Here is a 21612-nt window from a genome sequence, read left to right as displayed (position 1 = left end):
TAGATTAAAAAAAAAAAAAAATACCAGAACAAAACAAAACAACCCTGATATGCACTGAGGACCTTTACAATCTGGTTCTCTCTTCCTAGCCTTCTCTACACCTTTAACCCTAAAGCCTATTTTCCAGCCACACCAAACATACCATTCCCTTGATTGCAGCATATTAGGCCCCTGTATGCTTCCATACCTTTCCACAAGACCTTACTTACAAAATACGGCCTGTGGGCCAAATCCAGCTCTCTACCTATTTCTGTAAATCAATTATGATTAAAATACTGTCATGCCCATTCATTTACATATTATCTCTGACTGCTCTCTCAATACAGTGATAAAGTTGAATAGCTGTGACAGATACTATAGAGGCAAAACTGAAAATATTTACTCTGTGGCCGACTACAGAAAAAGGCTGCCAATCCCTGGTCTACAGTTCTGGCTTCCCACTCACCCCCGGCCCCAGCTCTTCCCTTGGGAAACATCCATGTATCTTCATAGACTATGCATACGAATATCTATCTCTTTGGAAACCAGTACACCTTACTCTTTCTGAAGAATGTTCTATAATTACATTCCATTTCCCCATCCTTCCTTAGCTTAACAAAACCCTAATTTTGTTTAGAGTGGCCATATGGCCAACTCCTAGTGATCAGTCTTGACAGTCCAAGCCAGAGATGTCCAATAGAACTCTCTGCAATGATGTAAATGCTCTATATACACAACTGTCTAATAAGGTAGCAAGTTGCCACGCATGGCAACTGAGTACTTAAAATGTGGCTATTGTGACTGAGGAAGCGAATTTTTAATTTTACTTTATTTTAATTGATCTAAATTTAAATTCCCACTATAACTCAACAATAAAAAAAATTAAAGAATGGGCAACATATCTAAATAAACATCACTCTGAAGAAGGTATACAAATAGCTAATAAGCACATGAAAAGATGTTCAACATCAGTAGTCATTAACATAAATGCAAATCAAAACCAAAAAGAGATAATATTTCACAATCACTAGGATGCCTAGATTAACAAAAGGAAGATACAAATGCTGATGAGAATATGGAGAAACTGGGATCCTTATACATTCCCACCAAGATGTATGAAATACTACAGCTGCTTTGGAAATAGTTTGGCATTTCCTCAAGGGGTTAAACATAGCTACCATATAATGCAGTAATTCCATTCCTAGGAATATGCCCCAAAGAATTAAAAGAGAAATGAAAGTATGTTCACACAAAAACTCATACATGAACGTTCATAGCAGCATTATTTATAACTAACCATCCATCAACAAATAAATGGAGAAACAAAATGTGGTATATCCATGCAGTCAGCCATTATTCAGTCATAAAAAGGAATTGATTTTTTTTTAAGTATTGATAAATGCTATAACATAGGTGAACCTTGAAAAAATCATGCTAACTGAAAGAAGCCAAATACTCAATGTCACATATTGTTTGATTCTATTTATATACATGCCTGGAACAGACAAACCCACAGAGACAGAGAACAGGTTAGTATTGCCAGGTGCTAGGGGTCGGGGGGAATGGGGAGTGACTACTCATGGATACTGGGTTTGGGGTGAGGGGAGTGATGAAAATGTTCTGAAATTAGATAGTAGTGGTGGTTGCATAATCCTGTGACTGCATTAAAAACCACTAAAATGTACACTTAAAATGGTAAATATTATGGTATATGGATTATGTCTCAATAAAAAACTTTTAAATAGTCATATGTGGCTATCATATTAGATTGGATACATCTAAGCCAACCATGACAATCTGTTCTCCACTCTCCTTTGTAGCTACAAGTGGCCATAAAACCTAACTACAGCCAGGGAGACCTAAGCAGACTTCTGTAGCAGGGCTCCCGGGAAAGCTTTCATTCTTCTCATTTAAAAAAAAAGAAGAAGAAGAAAAAAAAAGGAGATTCTACTTTCTCCAGTTCTTCTATCAGTAAAAGGTGGATATAAAGTCTAGAGCTACAGCAAATATCCTGCAACCTTATAACATGAAGGAAAAGTCTACAGAATTAAAGATATGCTGGCTTTGACATGGTCAAGCTACCTTTGTACTTCTCTTTAGGAATAAAGGAAGAAATCAAGCCTATTTGTTTAAACTGCTGTAAAATGGGTATATTGTTAAATGAGTTAATAATCTATATGAAACATTCCAGTTCCTGGTACTTGGTAAGTGCTATGTAAGCGATAAGAATCATTATTGTCATTATAACTCAGTGTTTCTCAACCTTTTTTTCACTATGGACCCCACAAAAGAGCCTTTTAAGACATTCTTTTCCTTATCCACACCCCTCTGAAATGTGAATACCTGTATATCTGTTTACATTGTTAGGGAGAAGCTTTAGAAGGCCACAAACCACTGGAATATCTAAGATACGTTCATCTTCCAAGAAACAATTTTTTTCCCTCTTGTAAATAAATGTATTCCTGATACAAGTTTCATCCCCACTGCAACTAAATGCATTAAATAAGAACTGCTGTGATTGTAGAGACCCCACTCTGTCAGCCACAATAGATTCCCTGGGGAACGGACATTTGACAAAAGCTGAGACCATTGTAATATACCACTCCCATGGGTATAGTTGATCAGTAAGGGATGTGGACCTGACGCATATGAAAATAATCAAAATTCTTCCCCAGGATTTTGAAGCTTGAGAAAAGAAAAAGCACAAGTCAGTTGCTCCCTGTTGCAGAAGCTATGGGTATATGAGCCTGAGAACCTTGCCCCCCAGCCATGCCATGTAGGGGAACCCCAGGCAAATGTAAGAAAAGCAAGGGCCTATGAACAAGAGACAGAACAACACTGGTGATGTGGAGATGAATAAAACATAGTCCTGGACCTAAAGGAGTCACAGTCTAGTAGAGGAAGTAACTGTAACACAGTGTGACATGTGCTGGGAACAGTCCTGGGCTACAGGAGAGGACTCTAAGAGGAGAGGGACTCAGAGGAGAAGCACCTAATGGGCCAGCAGAGGCTTCCCGGGGGTGGGGCACTAAAACTCACAAGAAATGACACACATGTCTCTATGGTCTGCCCGCAGTCAAGTCAGCTCTGCTGTGGCTGCTAATTCACACACTTTAGTAACCCAGAGAGCACAATATTAGCCAAGAATAAGAATTTGAAGAGATGTATTAACATGTTTATTAATAACACTAATGGATTTCTTTGTTTTTCTGATGGCAAGAAATCTGGAATACAGAAAAATATGATGAAGAAAAAAGTCAACCATTATCTCACAACACAGTTTATCTGTTTTACATAGGAAAACAACTTCGCTGACATATACTGCTCACATTTTACTATAGTTTCGTGCAGCCTTTTCCAAGTTTGCCAATAGCGCTGGAATATTTTGTGTTTTAAGCCTCTCCAAAGCCTTTTGATGTAGGCATTACCCTTGCTCCCATTACACAATGAGGAAATAAGGGCTTGGTGAACTTAAAAGAGCTGAGAATCACTCAGTTAGCAAGTGGAGCAGATGTGATTCTGTCCCAGACTCTCTGACTCCTGAGCACAGCCCCCATCACCACCTGACTCCTCCACAAATATCTGACCACAAGAACCAACCAATCAGAAGGAATGTCCCAATACCCCAGGCATCTTTCATTTGCCTCCCCAGAGTCACTCTCTCACCTTCCCCCCTGCTTTCTGCCCCAGGATGCTGATGGTGTGAAGCACACAAAAAGGCTCTCCGCCCTTGAGCTGGGTCTAGCCAATGGGGGACACAGAGAAGTATGAGCAGGCAAGAGGAAAATGTGGCCTGGCTGTGACTCGCTACTAACGGCCACACTGGCAAGCCTCTCCATACAACAATCTTTCCAAGACTTGGTAACACACACATACATTCCGCCTTGTCCTTCAGGCCCAGAGGTGGTACCAGCTCCACTTTCGGTAGCCCAGGCATTTTGCGTTATCCCTTGTGGTTTTCCTTACACTTGCCCACTCTTCTCAAATTACCTCATTTCAGTATGCCACCTGTTTCTTGCAGATACACTGACAAAATTGAATGCACACAGGTGTTCCAGTGGGCACTGGATAAATAACAGCGGAGCCCTCTTCCACCTTCTCACTCTTCTCGTTATGGCAGTTTTTAGGGCAGGAAGACAAAGAACAGCTATCCTTATGTGGCGATAGAAGTTAAGAGTGCTTGTCATCCCATTCTTCAGAATCCTCCCTGATCTATAAATCCTGAACGGACATAAGATGTTTCCCGGTGACAAGAATTTGGATAAGTCAGTATTTGTGGTGAAGATCTGGGACTTAAGAAAGCTTTTTTCCATGATTGAGTAGTATGCCAGGTCACTGTTAATCAATATTTCCTTTCCCTCGCTCACTGCCGCAGTCCTCTTCCTGGGCCTTCAAAAGCTGAAGTTCCTCCACCAACAGAAAAGATCAAATTAATTTTAGCATGAGGAAGGTAAGAGCTGTGAAACCTAAGTTCCACTTTCCCTTAACTATGAAGAACTAATGTGTCAAAACAGTCACATTAGAAGTAAAATACAAACACATTTTGATAGAGCTATCCTCACAATTTCCGATGTTCCAAAGGATTTTTGTAAGAGATACATTACTAAAAGATCAAGGAATTTCTGGAGAGAAAAACACACCAGGAAAGTGACCTGGGAGGGCACATAAACTGACCCTGGCCTTATGCCTTTTTCTCAAAACCTTAAAGTAAAATTCTTTACAAACTGAAGCATCAAAGTATAAATGAAAGCCTCCCTATTTTTTTCCTCAAATAGGCTAAATTTGCTAGATACTAATAAAACTACAAATACCAATTTGTTCTTAAAAATAAACAAACCATTAAAGGCTGGCTTCTTCTTGGTTTGCTAAATAAATTTTGTTCTGCTTTGTCTATTTTGCTCATCCTCCTCCTTTTCATTCTTCTAACAAACACAATCAAGTAATCAGCGGCTTAGGCCTGCTGATTCCCCCTCCTAAATCTACACTGACTCCATTCCTTTCTAAGAATATTTATTGTCACTATCAAGCTCCTGTCCTCTTTACCTCACAATAGGACTAGAGCAGGGTTTCTCAACATTATCACTACTGACATTTTGGGCTGGGTAATGCTTTGTTGTGGGGTCTGTCCTGTACATTGTAAGATGTTTAGCAGCATCTCTTGCCTCTACTCACAAGATGCCACTCACCCGGCCCCCTCCTCACATCAAAAATGTCTCCAGACTTTGCCAAGTGCCCCCTGAGAAGCAAAATCACCCCAGGTTAAGAACCACTGACCTAGAGCATAGGCTCTTATCAGGTCTACCTTCATCTACTCCTGTGCCCTTTGGAAGGCATCCACTTGACATGGACAGAATGACCTTGTAAATGCAAGTCCAGCCATGTCATTGCTCATTTAAACCATCACCCAACTCCCATTTAAAACAGTTAAAATCCAAAATTAGCAAAAAATGTAAAAAGGTCCATGATTGGGCCCCTGAAAGCTTCTCTGACCCTGGCCGACTCCTTTTAGTCCCCTACAAGTTCTGTGTCCTTCAGGTGGATGGGAATTATGCTAGCTTTCCAATATCCCAGCTTACTTTCACATTTCTGGGCCCTTCCACACTGAATTGTCCCTTCCCTCACTTCCTCACTTGGAAAAATTTCAAGTCATCCTTTATAGTAGAGGTGACAAGGGTCATGATGGTAACATAAAAGCGTGAAGCAGAACACGGGATAGCTAGTGCAAGCTCACAGTAAAAGCAGCGCCTGCATCTAAGCTCCAATACACTGTTCCAGGCAGGGCCCAGCACTGTCAAATCTGTGAAGCTGGAAGTCTCGAGTGTTATATTTGCCACCTGAGTGATTTTTTAGAAATGTAAATAAACATGGAGTATCTGAAACAATACATGTCTACTGGCAGAATCTATGAGTTGCCACTTTCTATTTATGCTCAAAGATCTCTAAGCATTCATCACAGTACCCTGAGAATGTTTACATTCCTGTCTTCCCTACAAGGGTGACAACATCTCAAGGTCAAGTCCCTGTGTCATTCATTGGTCCTTTCACTTATTTATTTTAATTCACTTTTCTTCTTCTTTCTCCCATGTATCCATCCAGTCATCCATCCAATTCATCAACAAATAGAATTAAGTCCCTTTATTAAGAATATAAAAGTACACAGACACAGTCCCTGCCCTCAAAGTGCCCCTAGTCCAGTGAAGAGAGACACAGGCAAACAGTTATAATATACACACTCGTGAGTAATTATAAATGAATAATGTACTCAAAGCACAGCACATGGACAGCAGAAAAAGCACTTAAATCTCCCTGGGGGATTCGAGCCGGCTTCAGATGAGATTTGAGCTAAGGGTAGAACCCTGCCAACTTGATAAGTGAGAGTATTCCAGGTCATAGGAACAATCTGTGCAAAAGCAGGGAGGTAGGAAGAGAGATGGCACAATAATGAGAAACCACAATAATGCACTATTAGAAACAAAATGAAAAGGGGTGAAATTTCACAGTACACCATTCTTAAATGTGCAGTGTTTAGTGCAGTTCCTGGCACGCAGAAAATACTTAAAAAGAGTTTATTTGTTTAATTAATTCAAAATCGGGCAGGAAGGACTGCTGACCAAGCATGGCTTAATAGTAGTTAAGTAGTTCCTTCAACTTGAGAGCTACGCTGAGAGAATATATAATAGAAGCTGACTGAGAAACTGTTGCATGAGGTAATACAATAATTAAACAGTTATTTTAATAACATCAGTAATAACATTTACTGAGTGCTTATTAAGTGTCAAGTACTTAGATAAGGGTTTCACAGGCATTATTTCATTTCATCCACATAACAATCCCAATATGTTAAGTATTATTCCCATTTTACAGATTAAATATAGGCTCAGAGAAATGAGCTGGGGCTCAAACCCAGCAATGTCTGAATCCAAATTTCAAGCTCTTAACCATCACATTTTTGGTGGAAAAATTCCAGAGGGCTTCTTACAAAGCCTTCTGATTGTGTCTGAACCCAGAGGATCAGCATACTAAGGAATAAGCTTGCTCTCTTGTGGGTGACTAAAATTTATCTTTCCAAAATAAAAGCTATCCTCTGAAGTAAGCAGAACACCAACCACTAAGTGCGATTGCCACACAGTCAAAGTGTAGTTGCCAGCAGCTCTCAATTAAAACAACAACACACTCTCTGGGAAATGCCATGGAGAGGGGAGGCAGGCAGAATCTCCTTCCCAGAGACAGCCCGGGCAAGGCCTCTGTGCTGGGAACAGCTGGGCGAAGGCTGCCAGAAGAAGCAGATGAACCTACAGAGGCCATCCAAAAACGGGACCCAGACACAGCAGGCAACAGGCTCCCCGTCAGGAGGGATCAATTTTGTTTACTTTCAGTCACCAGGACTCCCTTACATAGACATATTTGTAAATGATATTAAAATGTCTTCAATGTGAACACCAAACTTTCACAATTTGCAATGAGCTTCTCTGTGATTCAGCTGACTGCATGGATGAAGCAAATGTATCTAAAATAAGAAAAGGCTAAAAATTTGTGAGTGAAAGATGTGTTTTCAAATACTCTGAGTACTAAGCAAGCACCATTTTATATCTAGATAATACTGTAATTAAAAGTATATAATTTTTATCAGTTTACTAGAAGAGGTTGGGCTATAAGCAATTCTAGGTAATTCTAGTTGATTGCATCCATTTATTCTTATTCATTTATTTGTTTGTTTATCTATTTTTGCCACTGAATCGTTCACATTAATTTTTTTTCAACTCTCTTGAGAAACAACTGACAAATATAACTATATACACTTGGTATACACGAGTACCAAGATCATACACTTGTTATTTAAATTTCCTATAATATGAGTGAGCAATTTCTTTTTTTGTACTGATGTTCTACAATAACATTGTCCAGTTCAAATTGTTACTCTGTCTCTTGCTACCGCATGATCTGGATGAATTGTAGATTTTCTCCAAGTCTCAGTTTCATCATCTGTAAAAATGAATGTAATAATTGGGACTTTGCGACACTGCTTCCAAAGCTAGGTGAATGAACGAACTAAGGCTGTAGTAAAAAGGAAGAGGAGGAAGAGTGTTGAAAATATTTAGAAAGTAAACAACAAGACACTAAGATGGACTTCTGAATATGTAGTCATCAAGAATGAAGCCATGTTTCACCCTGAGAGGAAAAAGTCAATCACTAAGATGGAACAAGCAGGAAAGGGGTAAGTTGGTGGGGAATTTGAATCTGGGACATGCTGGTAGGAGACAGCTATGGCAAGCTATGTAATTATGTCCAATGGCTAGTTATATTTTGAAGAACACTGCTGGAAATACAAATTTGGAAGTCATTGACCCATAAATTAAATCAATAAAATCAAGCCATGTACACTGAGTTACCCCAGAAAGAATATTTCGGCAGAAGTTGCAAACTCAAGGACCACATCTGGAACACAGACTTGTTTTGTTTGGCCCCACAGAGTTCTGAAAAAAGTTTCAGCTAACATATAAAAATCTTAAGATTGTGAATATTTTAAAAATCTGGATTTCTAACTTGTCTTGAAAAAAAAGAAGATTTTTCAATACTGGGCCAACATTCCCTCTCTTGGTAACACATTCAGAGAGTGTTCATTTCAGGAAGCCCTCTTGAGACCAGGTTCATGGTACAGTTTGCCATGGGTGCCCCTCTTACATGGTGTCTGTGTGTGCAGTCTCAGCCTGTGCGTCCCATTTTCTAACTTATGGGATCATTTAGGAATGCGAGTACAACAGGGAATGGTGTACATTCCCTGGCAGAATGGGAGGAGCAGAGGACTAAAGGTCTGAAGTCTCTGAAAACTCACATAGAGAGACTCTAGAAGGACGAATCTATGAAGAAAGTAGCAGAAAGGTGCAAGTATGTGTGGCATCATCAAAGTCAAAAGAATAAACTGGTCATGAGTTCACCTTGATTACTCTTTACCTGATACCTCCCCTCCTCTACATCAGTAAATCTTTTCAGCATCAACTTCAAAATATATCCCAAATCTAAACACTTTCCATCATCTTTAAGTATGTGGTCCAAAACATCATCATTTCTTACCTGGATTATTACAATGGCCTCTCATCCGTTTCTGCTCTTATCTATCAAATATCCATTCTCCACACTGCAGCTAGAAACACTAAAATATAAAGCATATCATGTCACTCTTTTGCCAAAACTAGGCAGTAGCATCCCATCACATTTAGAAAAAATCCAAACTCCAAAATACATCCTGTGAGGTCTTACAAGGAATAGTCCTTTTCTACCTCTCCTGTCCACATCTCCAACTAGCTCCTTGCTATGTTTAGTCACACAGGCCTCCTTGCTGTTCTTCAAATAGGTCAAGCAAATACACCTGCTTGAGGGCCCATCCTCCTCATGAATGGATCACTCAGCTCAATTCTCACTGGACTCTCCTCCGTTCAAACGTCAGAGTACATACTAACCATTGCAATGCCATTCTTCATTCGACTCACTTTCGACTCTTCTCCCTGTAGTATTTTCTTTAGAGCACTTATTCAACTGAATTATTTTTGTTTATTTCATTATTTCTGTCTCCCCCACTACAATAAGTTCTTTGTGTTCAAAGTCCTTGCCTACTTGTATATAACGCCTCCCACAAATAAACTCTCAGTAAGTAAAATTTAAATGAATGAATGAACATATGATATTGTAGAAGGGATTACAGAGAACAGTGTTAAATACAGTGTGTCTTCATGTGGATTCCCCAGAACGTAGACCCTGAGCAAGATGGTTTATATGCTAGCACTACTTAGTAAGTACAATCTCAGGGATGAAGAGGAGGGTGATGGATAAAGGGAGTGAAGATGCATTATCAAGCTGGCCCCACTAAGTGTGATTAATTCTCCACCCTGTAGGACCAACGACAACCTCTTCTGCAATCCCCTGCACCATATAAATTATATTTCAGGACCATCCATATTAGGAGAAAGGGAACATTAATTCCCCTACAAACCCAACTTGTGCACACGTCAACACAAAGTGAGATCAAGAGGCGGTGTTAACAAGGAAACCTCATGGTACATAATGACCAGCACGTAGCACAAGATGAGGCATTATCAGTTGATACCTATAGGTTGCCTTTCAGAGCCCAGGCAAACCTGGTTGCTGCAAGGGCATCTGGAGCAAGAAATGATGCTGCTTTTTCTTTACCATTTACCTGAGAGGGCATAAGAAGTGTCTGATACACAGTAATATAAGAACCAAGTAATTTAAGAACCAAGAACACTCACTGCTTTAGCAACAACCTTAACAGCAGCAGTGTCAGTGCACTGGGGAGAATGGAAATCATATTTTAGTGGAAGAAGGAGTGACTGAGAGGAAAGAAAGCAGAATAGCAAGAGCAGGCTTCTCTAAGGGTTCCTTGAAGAAGCAGCTGATTCCAGGGCTGATGAAAGCAACATCCTATGCTGCCAGAGAGTAAAGACGGGGAAAAGTCAAAAGGACACAGAGGCCAACTTGAAGGTTTCCCAGTCATTAAATCTGTGACTATTTGAGCTATAAAATAATGATAGTAATGGATTATAACCAAAAGAATAAAACAATCATTCATAAGTACCCTAGTGATATGAATAAATAATTGAAAGAATAAGTAAATGGGAGACTAAGGGAAAACCAATTATAGCGGAGTTCCAGTTAATATATATAGAAGGAATTATAAACATAGGAAAACACCATCTGGCAAAAACCACAGGAGTAATTGTTTCAGGCAAGAATTAATAACAGATGCTAAAATTAGTGGGATAAGGTATGATAAGAAGCATATTTACATAGTCTCAAAGTATGTCCCCACAAACTAATTAGTAATTACAAAACGGAAAATAGTAACTACAGTGGAGAAACTGGAAGACTCTACCTTAACCAAGTGACATCACCGGTTAACTTCATCAGTGATGGGACAAATCAGTATCACATGCCTCCTGATATGATGCACTGTGAAGAGCACAACATCATTTCTGTGGTTCTCCTGCCAAAAATGCATAACCTGAATTGAATCCTGAGGCAACATGAGTCAAATTGAGGGACATGATACAAAATATCCAACCAGACGTTTCAAAAATGTCGTGCTCGTAAAAGAAAAGACTGAGGAACTGTTCCAAATTACAAGAGACAAAGAAGATATGATAACTAAACACATGCATTCTGTGATCCTAGACATCAGTGAGACCACTGGCAAAGCTAAAATAAGGTCTTTAGATTAGGCAGTAGTATTGTTCGAACGTTAATTACCTGTCTTTGACTACTGTACAGTGATTATGTAAAATGTTGGTCAGAAGGAGAGGAAGAAGACATGATGAGGAGAGAAAGGTTCCAATAGTACCTAATATCAATCTAATTTTTCATTAGGTGATAGGTACATGCACATACTATTCTGTATATATGCACGGCATAAATTTTTTTTAATTAGAGAAAACTTAAAAATACAATGAAGGCATAATAAATGTCATTATGTTCTTCTAGATTCTGTAGCCTAAGCCTCGGAGTCCAAGCCCTGTTCTCTCTTGGTTTAAAAACAAAAAGGAGGTGGGGGGCAGGGCGTGAGAATTAGAAAGTTACAAAAGACTTACTAGCCCCTAAGACTTTCTCCCTGACATAAACAGATGGTTTGTAAGACAACTGAAAAGAGAAGGATCACTTCCTAACTATGTGAATTAATGTTCTTTAATACCTTGTCCCTGTATTATTATAAATCACCTTATGTACCACTTGAGGTCCCCATACATGTTCCCAAAGATATATGTCCCATATGCTGAGTGGAAGAAGTATGGTTTTGGTATAAAAAAGTCTTAGGTTCAAATCCCTACTCCTCCTTTACTAGTAGTGTGAGGTAGGGCAGGCAAGTGACTTAATTTCCCTGAGTGATTCCACATCTGTAAATTAGACAAAACCTCAGAACTGTTATAAGATCAACCAGAAAGAATGTCCATAAAGACCAAGTAACTGTGCCTGGTACACATGGATACTCACATATGGTAGCGACACCCCTCATCACTGTTTTTGTTATCTTTGTTTCCAAAGAAATTTAGACTAAGGAAGCAACCCTACTGCTGCCTTAAATCTCTATAATAATAAAAACGAAACAAGACTGCAATAGTGCATGCATCACAACATCTCTGCACTGATGGCCACATACTACCACTTCTATTCTGGGTGGCCCCACATCAATGGACCACCTTCTAATGTGGACAGCTGGTGTACTGGACTTGGAAAAAGTTCTGGAATAACATCCGGGCACAAATCCTGGAGTCACCCCCTATACCTTATGTGAGCTTGAGCAAATTACCTAACCCTCAAAGCCTTGGGGATGTCCTCTTCAAAATGAGACTACCACCATCCTCTCACAGGGTTACTATTAAAGCACGCGCTGCATAAAACAGGGCCTGACACATAACAGATATTCCGCAGATTTAGTTCCACCCTTTCACTGAGATAATATAAGAAGGAGAGCTCTGGAGAAAAGCCACATAAACCAAGGAGGAAAGAAGTACTTGTGAAAAAGAAGGACCATCTACAATCTGGTTAATCCGGACTCACTGTAGTTTGGTTATACATTAAATTTCCTTCATCTCCCAGAGCTTCAGTTTCCTCACCTGTAAAATGTGAAGGAAGTACTACCATCTCCTTCACAGGGCCATTGTGAGGCTTGATTGAGGTATGTGAGTATTTTCCATAGTGGAGATCCAATACATACAAGCTGGAGCTAAGGGAAGTTGCGTGGAAACTCCCTAAGCCTCCTGCTCCTTTTCTTGAGAGCCTGAATGATGGCTGAGTGTTCAAGGCTCAGGGTCTGGAAGCAGTTATCCTTTCAATCCTGTCCTGTCTAAACCATCCACAGTCATAGCTCCTGGGCCTCTCGCAGAGGAAATAAAAATCCACACTTTTATTTCCAAGTGTAGGCCAAGTGATAGTGTACGGATGCTTTCGAAAAGCCACACGTCTCCCAAGCTGCACCATAACTTCTGTTGGTGTTTTTTAAATTCTGCATTCTAAAACCTTTGTTTCATCTCCCTAAGCAACCTAAGAAAAAATAATAATTCTATGTATATGTTAGATTTTAGACACTTCCTAAAGGATGGATTTAAATGTCATACTCGACTTTGGAAGAAAATCTGAGGACAAAAGAGGGATTAAGGATTGTGGGATGGGTGAGGATGGAGATTTGAAAAAGAAATTAGGTTAAAGTTACAAGGATAAAAGTTAAATAAGAAAACAAAAGCCCAGTTAAGGCTGCCTTGGTTAAAGTTACATATAAAATCCAACACTTCATAGATCTCTAGTTCACAAAACTGAGAAAGCTCTGTGGCTGCTCTCATGAGCTTGAACAACAGGCTAATTTTCAAGCAGGAATCAAAGTGGTTGGGCCCCAGAACAAATAGGTTGAAAGCTCAAGCATAAGCCTGGTCTCAGAGAGTTAAAAGGAATGCAGACTGCCCCAAAAAACACCAGCCGTTTGTTTTTTCTGCCACCTTTCCAACGGTCATGTCTGGAGTGAGGATAAACAGTTCTAGGAGGAAAAAAAATGATGTGAAGTACAGACTTAAAGAAAATAAAACATTAAAAGAACATTTCTTAAAGAGTTATATGTGTGCCTGCATATACATACATACATACATACATACGTACATACATACGTACATACATACATAGGCAAAGAGGAAGAAAGAGAGTATATACATACACAAAGATACGCATGTGTGTTTGCTGAAAGTATCTAAACTTCTGTATGTTTTCAGGTATAAATCAAAGGACTGAAACGAGCCTTTGAGATGCTGTAGTTTTTGTAGCAAGAAAAATTTTTATAAAGCCATTCCGAAAACAGTGAAGAGTGCATGAGCAACATTTCAGCTTTATTTAAAAGATTAAACTGAGTGCTTTTGGTTTTTCATTAATAGCATACTTTATTCTAGATTGCTTAGAAATGTATTTGGAAAGTCCCAGATAGAAAACCTGAGAACATGAGTAAAGAAAATTTCCTTTAGTGGCAGCCCCACTAGGTGCCAGGAACAGCTAAGTGCTGTTCATTCATGTGCTGTCCCATTTTATCTACACAACAAGCTTAAAAGGTAAATATCAGATCCCCAAGCCCAAACAGCTACTTGCAAGTGGCAGAGCCCCTTCTGCTTGCCCCAGAATCTGACAGGTTTTTTCACCGTGATACTACATTGCCTCCCAATGAAATGCTGAAAGTCAGAAGCAATTTTTCCAGTAATGCTATGAAGACAGAGAAACATCCCACATTTTAGGAATAGGAAAACAGCACAGCAAGGTAAAATCTCCACTTGAGCATAAAAGAGACAAGAAACCTTTTAGTCCAAGAGTTAAAGCAAGAAGATGAATGATTTACATGTGGCAGGTGACAAATATTTAATGTCATTTGGTACAGAGGCGCTTCAAAAATGTCTTTCAGCTCTGAAGGGCTTTCTGTTAATCTGCACTTCAGGGGGTGCAGCTAAGGCTGGGAGAAAATACATTTTTAATAAGGACTGGTCAAAACAATAGGCTCAGAATGGAGGATAAGACCCACAGGGAATCTCACACTCTTGGGAGAAAGGGTCCTAATGTGAAGAACGGAATAAAAAGAGGCCAGAAAAAGTATATATTCTAGGGAGCGAGGCATTTTAAGAGTCCTGTCAGAACAATTATCAGGATAGATTTTTTTCTCCCTCAGTGGATGAGCTAGTCAAGTTTAGGGGAATAATATTCCAGAAAAAAATGGAGCTCAGAATGAGAGGTTCGGGGTGCTTTCTAACTGCCTATGGCATCTTAGCTGCTTAACCGTTGCACGCAGAGTTCAGCATCATACACTGAACACGTATGGCCTTGCTGCCAACCACTCTCTCCACCCCATTCTTAGCCTCTCTCATAGAGCGTTGGACCCTTGCCACTCCTCTCTTTCTCCACCCCACCCCACCCCCCCACCACCCCCAGGAGACAGGGACAAAACTCAAAGAGATGAGCAACAGAAGGAAGCTGCTCCCACCGGTAAGCTAAAAGGACAAAGGGAAGAGGTAGTTTCTGGAATCCAAGGGCCAGGGTCACCCATCAGAAGCTGGAGCCACGGGGGTCTGCTCAGAGGGTGGGAGAGCCACGGAGGGGATGCGTCCACTGTCAGTGATATCGCCAAAGGCAGAGAGAAGGAAGAACACTCTGGCGTCCCTCTTTCTCCTGCCCTCCCAGTTCCCATTGCTGTCAAAATGTCAGAGGGCAGGGGTCAACGCCCTGGAATGTAGAACAGAGCAGGCCAAGGGCAACAAATGGTTCTGAGTGCAAACAGGCCAAAGTCCAATACAATTGATAAGGTAAAAGATATGCCACAAAATAGTGTGCTGTGTGACACCATAATTGCTAAATATAGGCATATGTAATTTAAGCAAACAGTATATATGTACCATATACAACAGAGATTGAGGGATTGAGATGGAAAGATCAAGAAAGAGAGTGAGAAGAAGAGTAGAAAGATACACAGACCATTCTCATTACTTGTGGCAGTTATATCCTATCAAGTTTCCACAAATGTTGAGTTAGTAAATCCTGAATCATTGTTTCTAAGGGAAACATGAGATTAGGCTCCTGCGAGCCTCTGGTTACATCTTCACCGACTGACCAATACACAATCTTGTTTTATGTGTGCTTCTGTTTAAAAACACCCCAATTTATATATAGTTGTTTTCATTAACATTAAACTCCCAGCCAACAGCACTTAACTCATACCTGAATGAAGCTTATCTAACATATATATTTTCTCCATATGGCACATCGCAGCCTTCTTGCATGTAAAAAAGACAGCACTTTGCTTGGGAGCTATTTTAAAAAGTGAAATCACCAACAAAAAGCACAAAAATGAGAAAAATGTGGCAACCAATAGACCAAGAAGGGACACTTGTTTACAGTATGAAAGTGGGAACAAGATGACAGAGGGTCTTCTTGCATGACCTCAGCTGAGAATGTGCTCATCGGGCACCTCAGAAAATTTTCACCACTCTGCACATGTCTGAGAATGATCATGAAAGTGCCACAAGTATTGATTTGGGGGTTACAAATAAATTTTAGTGATTAGATGATTTTACAAATATGAAATATGTAGCTAATTAGGACTGTACATCAAGATGTTTAAAGAAAAGTTGTCCTGCATGGTAGATGAAATTCTTTTTATTTCATTATATATTTTTCCTTCCTTTTTATTCTCAACTGTTGTCAAGTCTGCATCAAGATTCTATATACATGGGGAGAGGAATCTAAATTTAAGATTCCACAAAAGAAAGCAAAAGTAGGAGCGAAAGCATTAAGTGGTAGGATCATTAGCCTAGCAGGAGATCGTCCTAAACATACCTCCAAGGAGCACGGCAGGTCATCCTCAGTGTGTGACATCTCAAGGTGTCCCCACTCCAAATCTCTGCCACCCTTCCAGCTGATGGCCCAAGGTGGGCAAAACGAAAAGACTGACTTTAGGGCAGGCTAAAGGCAGGAGGAGCATATGAGCTAACTTCTTGAGTAGGTATCAGACCTTCCTAGGGAACAACTTGGCCTGGATTCATAGACCAATGCCTTCTCCAGCCATCTCTCACAAAATCTCTCACGCTCATTTGATGGTCCCCCAAGAGATGAAGTGAGTTTCTTTCAGTTCAACTCAGCAAATATAATTTGAACCCCTACTATGTACAAACTGCTGTACAAAGTGCTAGAAGGAATAAGACACCATTTTGCCCTGTGCCATGTTTTACTTGTTTTGTGACTAATCAAAGGGTCTGGATCCCTAGTTGCACCACCTTGTAATTATAAATGGCTTATGTTTGTAAGGCACTTTATCTAAATTCTTAGGTACACATTATTTCCTGACTCTATCTTAATAGGGTCCCCCAATAACCCTTTTGGAAGTACTGAATTCAGATTAAATTCTCACAACAACATCACGTAGGAATTCTTTAATAATTTTTACAAGTAACAAAAGAGGATCAGAGAGGTAAAGAGATTTGTCCGAGACCATCGTTATGAAGGGGCTCTCGCTCCATCCAGTATTCCTTCCGCCATCCCAGAGCTGCCGATACTGCCAATACCTGGCTGTCCAGTGCAGCCAGGGTGCACGTTATAAAAAAGACATGAGTACAGCCAAGTTCTGAAACACAAATACATTAAAAACAAAAAACAAAAACGAAACACCAAACTTTTTTTCTTTTTTTTTTTACCTATACATTGAGGAAAGCAGGGGGAGAAAAGACTGCATCCTGGTTCTGCTTTCCATGTTTGTGTTCGAAAATATTGACTAACAGTAAAGGATCCTTCTGAGTTTAGAACGAAGGTTCAAATTAAAAATGTCCATTGAGTTTATTTTTGATGTACAAATCCCTAAAAAATAAAAATCTGATTTATGAGATTCTTCAGCTTTAAACCAGGAACTAAGTTGTAGATTTGAAAAAGCATCAGAACAGCACAAAAGCATAGTAATTTAGCTCTCTGTTCATTCCTTATGCCATTAACAAGCAACTTTTAATCTTTAATCCTCCTTCACTAAGCTGCTTTTACTGTCCCATCTGCTCCTCTTACTACTCATGCCTTCAGGATCTTATAATTAAATTCTAATTAAAGTTTAAGACATGTAATAAAGAAAACACTTGCGGAATGTCTTTGATTCAAGAGGCCAAAATAACATTTCAGCAGTTTGAAAAATGAATTATATTCTTTTGCTTAACAAGCATCTTTAAAATGGAATTAAAACGGGAAATTCTAATCTTCCGTTATTTCGCCAGCCACACATTATGTAAATATGTTCATCACCATGTGTTACATTTAAGTCGGCCGAAAACAGCATGAAGCAAACGATGCCCTGCCTGGAACGCACAGTGTGGATATGAGCACAGTGGCGGTGTGCAGAGCAGAACTGTCATCAACACCTCCATGGTGCCTGGATACATGGACATCAGTATGTATCTTAGAACGACTCCTGAATACTGAGAGGAGACTCATGCTCCTTGTTTAATACTGCACCAAACTCAATCAATCCAACTCAATCAATCCTTTCCAGTATCTTCCAGATCTATCTCCACTTCGACTACATTAATTCAGGCCTCTAATATCCCTGGGAATACTGCAATGCTTCCCCAGCCACCAGCCTCAGTCCTCTGCTCCAATTCATACTCCACTCCACCTGGCTGACAGTTATCTTTCTTAAGCATCGGTCTCGACAGATTGTTCCACTCTGACTACAGGTTAAAATTTGAGTAATGATAATTATTGTTAATTATATAATTATAGGTATTATAGAAATAATAATAACTGATTTTTGAAATGCTTTATGCTATTATCTTAAGTCTCACAACCACCCTGTGAGGCATGTCCTATTATTATCTCAGATGAGGAAACCGAGGAATAAAAAAATTGAGGTGCTTGCCCAGGACCACAGAGGCATACAGCTGTGGGTCCAGGGTTTATAGCCATGCCATAAACACCTATAAAGCCCAAAGCCTGACTGAAAACATGAGGACATTTTTTTCTCTCAATGATCCCTGACATGATCTATGTTGGTTATGCTAACATGCTCACAACACACCAATGTCCTACATGCCTACACCTTTGCACATGCCTTTTCGCCAGGTGACCCTCTTCATCCACTGGTAAATTCTTGCTCAGCCTTCATATTTTATCTTGTGAGGCCTTTCCTGCTTGCTTGGGCAGAGCTGATCACCCCGCTTTTGCTACTTCAGAATCCAGAACCTACCAGACCTCTGTTATGGTGCTACTTACACTGCAATGTAAGTAGTCTGGGGGAGGCTGGCTTCCATTTGAATGTCCTCTAAAGGCAGAGCACACAGTACTTTGACAAATGTGTGAATAAAAAAAATGGATGGCTTTCTAAATGTGTACATTGGACATATAAAGAGCCTGGTCCAGTCTTATCAAAATCAATACTGAGAAAAATGTTATCCTCTGGTATGATTTATAGAGAGAAAGTAAAGAAAAAATTATTTATAAACACAAAGAACACTTGTAAAGCTCTTACAGATGCATCCACATCACTGGTAATTTATACCCTGTTTTACTTTTTGACTACCAAAATGTTTTAGTTCATTTCTTTCATGACCCTTAAAGATGAGCCCATCCAGATCACAGCAAGGGTCAAAACACTAGACTTAAATTCAGCCCCACAAGGCAGTCTGGACTTGACTGTGCTGCCTGTATCCTAGCATTGAGTCTAGGTCCTCAGGAGCCCAGGCACAGCACCCCTAGGTTTCCTTGAACCCGGCCCTCTCCCCCAGATAAGATCTAAACAACTGAGCATCACACTTGTTACTTGATTTGCACTCCAGGGGTCCACTGAAACCAAAACCTTTTCCTTGACCCTGTAAGCCCCTACGAGTCTTGTTTCTTTTTGCCAAATAATCCCTCTTCCAGGTGATTTGAGCCCCAGTGCCCCCAACCTGCCACTAATTTGGTTCAGTTCCAAACAGACCAGCCATTATGAACCATAGAACTGCTACCCTATTTAAATGCTCAGTATCCTTCATGCCTGGTAGCCCCCTTATATCCCACTCAGTGAATAAGTACCAGGCACAATCCTAGGTCTTTTACATAGCTGTATCTCAAATTCCTTAAAACTTTCTTCCAAAAAGATATCATTATATTAATTAATTCAATTAATAAATCTTTATCCAATGTTCGCTGTGTAAGAATCAGGACAATAAAGCTAGGTGAGATGCCCACTGTCACACAACTGATAACTAGCAGAAATAGGATAAGTATTTGTCTATTAAACAAATCATTTTCATTCTCATGATATATCTTAGCTTAGTCTTTCTTTGAACAGATAAAGATGTGTTAGGGAAACACATGCTCTCAGAAATCCAATAACGCTTTTTATCATGGCATATACATAGGCATGGCTGACCCAAACCCTTCACAAGATCCCAGTCTTACATTTCCATGTTCTGTCCACTCCATACTGCCCACTGTTTCCTCAACATGCAATGAGTTTTCACACTTTCATTTTTGTTCATATCTTTGGTTGTAATGTCCTTCTTCACCTGTCCACTGTATTCACCTCTGCAGATACAGTTCATTCGCTCATCATTCTGTATGTATTAAGTAACTGTTAGGTACCAGATCCTGCACTAAATGATCAAGATAAGAGATTTTTCCCCTGCCCTTACTTACTTATTTGTCTAGCGGGAGGTAAAGATGAACAAGTAAATCAAAACACTGAATAATATGTCTCATGGTAGGAGTAACTACAGGCTTGTGGCAGTTCAAAGGAAAGTCCTTTGAACTGCCACAGTCTTGGTGCCTCCTCTCTGAGATGCTACTTTCTCCCATTCCTTCCCTCAATCTGTCCCCAGTCCCACCACAATTTATTGCTACTCACATGTTCTTTATTGGACTGTTCATTCTGCAGTCACATATTTCTCATTGAATCATAATTTATTATGGTTATCTATCTTCATCACTAGAATCAATTCCTTGCAGGAATTGATTTGCTAAACAGACAAATACTTATTGAGTGGTTTGCAGAACTCTAGTGGTTAAAAGCATGAGTTTTATCATTTAAACCCTGGCAAGTACTCACTAGCCATGTGACCTTAACAGGTTACTTAGTATCTCAGCCACTCAACATTTCCCACATATCTAAAATGGGAATTTGTCAGTAACATATTGAAGTTTAGCATGGCAACAATATTTACCCAAAATCACTACCAGCACTATCTTTGGCCTCGGCACTGCTTATTTCAACGTCAGTTCTGGCATTATTCAACCTGTGTATGAGCAATGACAATGATCACAGCCAAGGTCTTCATCATATCTAAATAGTATAACAATGTCAGTAATACAAAGTCATATGGGATTTTTTGTCAATACCACAGTATTCACCTCTAAATTCACCTCTAAATAAGCAATTTAGGTCTAACTTGAGGTGAAAAAAATCTACGAGTTTTGTATGTTGAGAAGTAACAATTAGTTGAAATATAAATGTTTATATTATGAAAGCAAATGCTATTAATATTGATTTTGAAAACTGCTAATATTATATACCAAACCAATTAAGAAATGTAAAATAATTTAACACAATAGATTGATAAGCCAAATATCAAGTAGACAAAGAACACTATCTTTTTTTGAGACTGTGAATCCACATAAAAAGTTAAATAATATAAAGCAAAGTACTATTAAAAATAGTATTAGAATTATAATCTTTATGGCACTGTTTGGTTCTATCACTCATAACATAAAATAAAACAATAATAATTTAGTTCCACTTATATCAAAAATCTTCAAGGAAAAGTTCTATTTAGGAATTCTTTATATCTTACAAAGATGAAATAAAAGTAGAATGTCAACCTTACAATCTTCATATTTCACAAGGAAAGCTCAAAAATTGTGTATAAGAATACTGATTCACATTGATAAATCAACTGATATAAGTTTTTTAAAAATATAAAGAGTACATAAAATGAAAGTGTTAGAGAAAAATGAAGTTCCTGAAACATATTTTGTTCCCGCTAAACAATCTTTAATATTACAGACTTTAAACTTACAAACTACAAGAGGACAATTCCTTAAAACTGTATGTCTCTGGAGGATATGAGAGTGATAGTCAGGTGAGCAGATGTGTCT

At 39.3% G+C, this 21612-nt stretch overlaps 1 protein-coding gene across 8 annotated transcripts in view; it reads right to left on the bottom strand.

Annotated features, from left to right (window-relative positions):
* Positions 1-21612, bottom strand: part of FGGY (FGGY carbohydrate kinase domain containing) — a 364704-nt gene that overhangs the window by 261213 nt on the left and 81879 nt on the right. The window contains exon 1 of one of the 8 annotated variants that reach the window (XM_039887704.1): positions 15056-15165. The exons of the other annotated variants lie outside the window; for them this stretch is intronic. The gene's annotated coding sequence lies outside the window, so the exon portion shown is untranslated. Of the gene's footprint in view, positions 1-15055; positions 15166-21612 lie in introns of those variants that run through there. 8 annotated transcript variants of the gene reach the window in all.

This window comes from Pteropus medius, unplaced genomic scaffold (assembly GCF_902729225.1).
Source record: "Pteropus medius unplaced genomic scaffold, Ma_sr-lr_union100, whole genome shotgun sequence".
In the NCBI taxonomy this organism is placed as follows: domain Eukaryota; kingdom Metazoa; phylum Chordata; class Mammalia; order Chiroptera; family Pteropodidae; genus Pteropus; species Pteropus medius.
The sequence above is the reverse complement of the archived record's forward strand: the minus strand, read 5'-3'. Positions and strand labels throughout refer to the sequence as shown.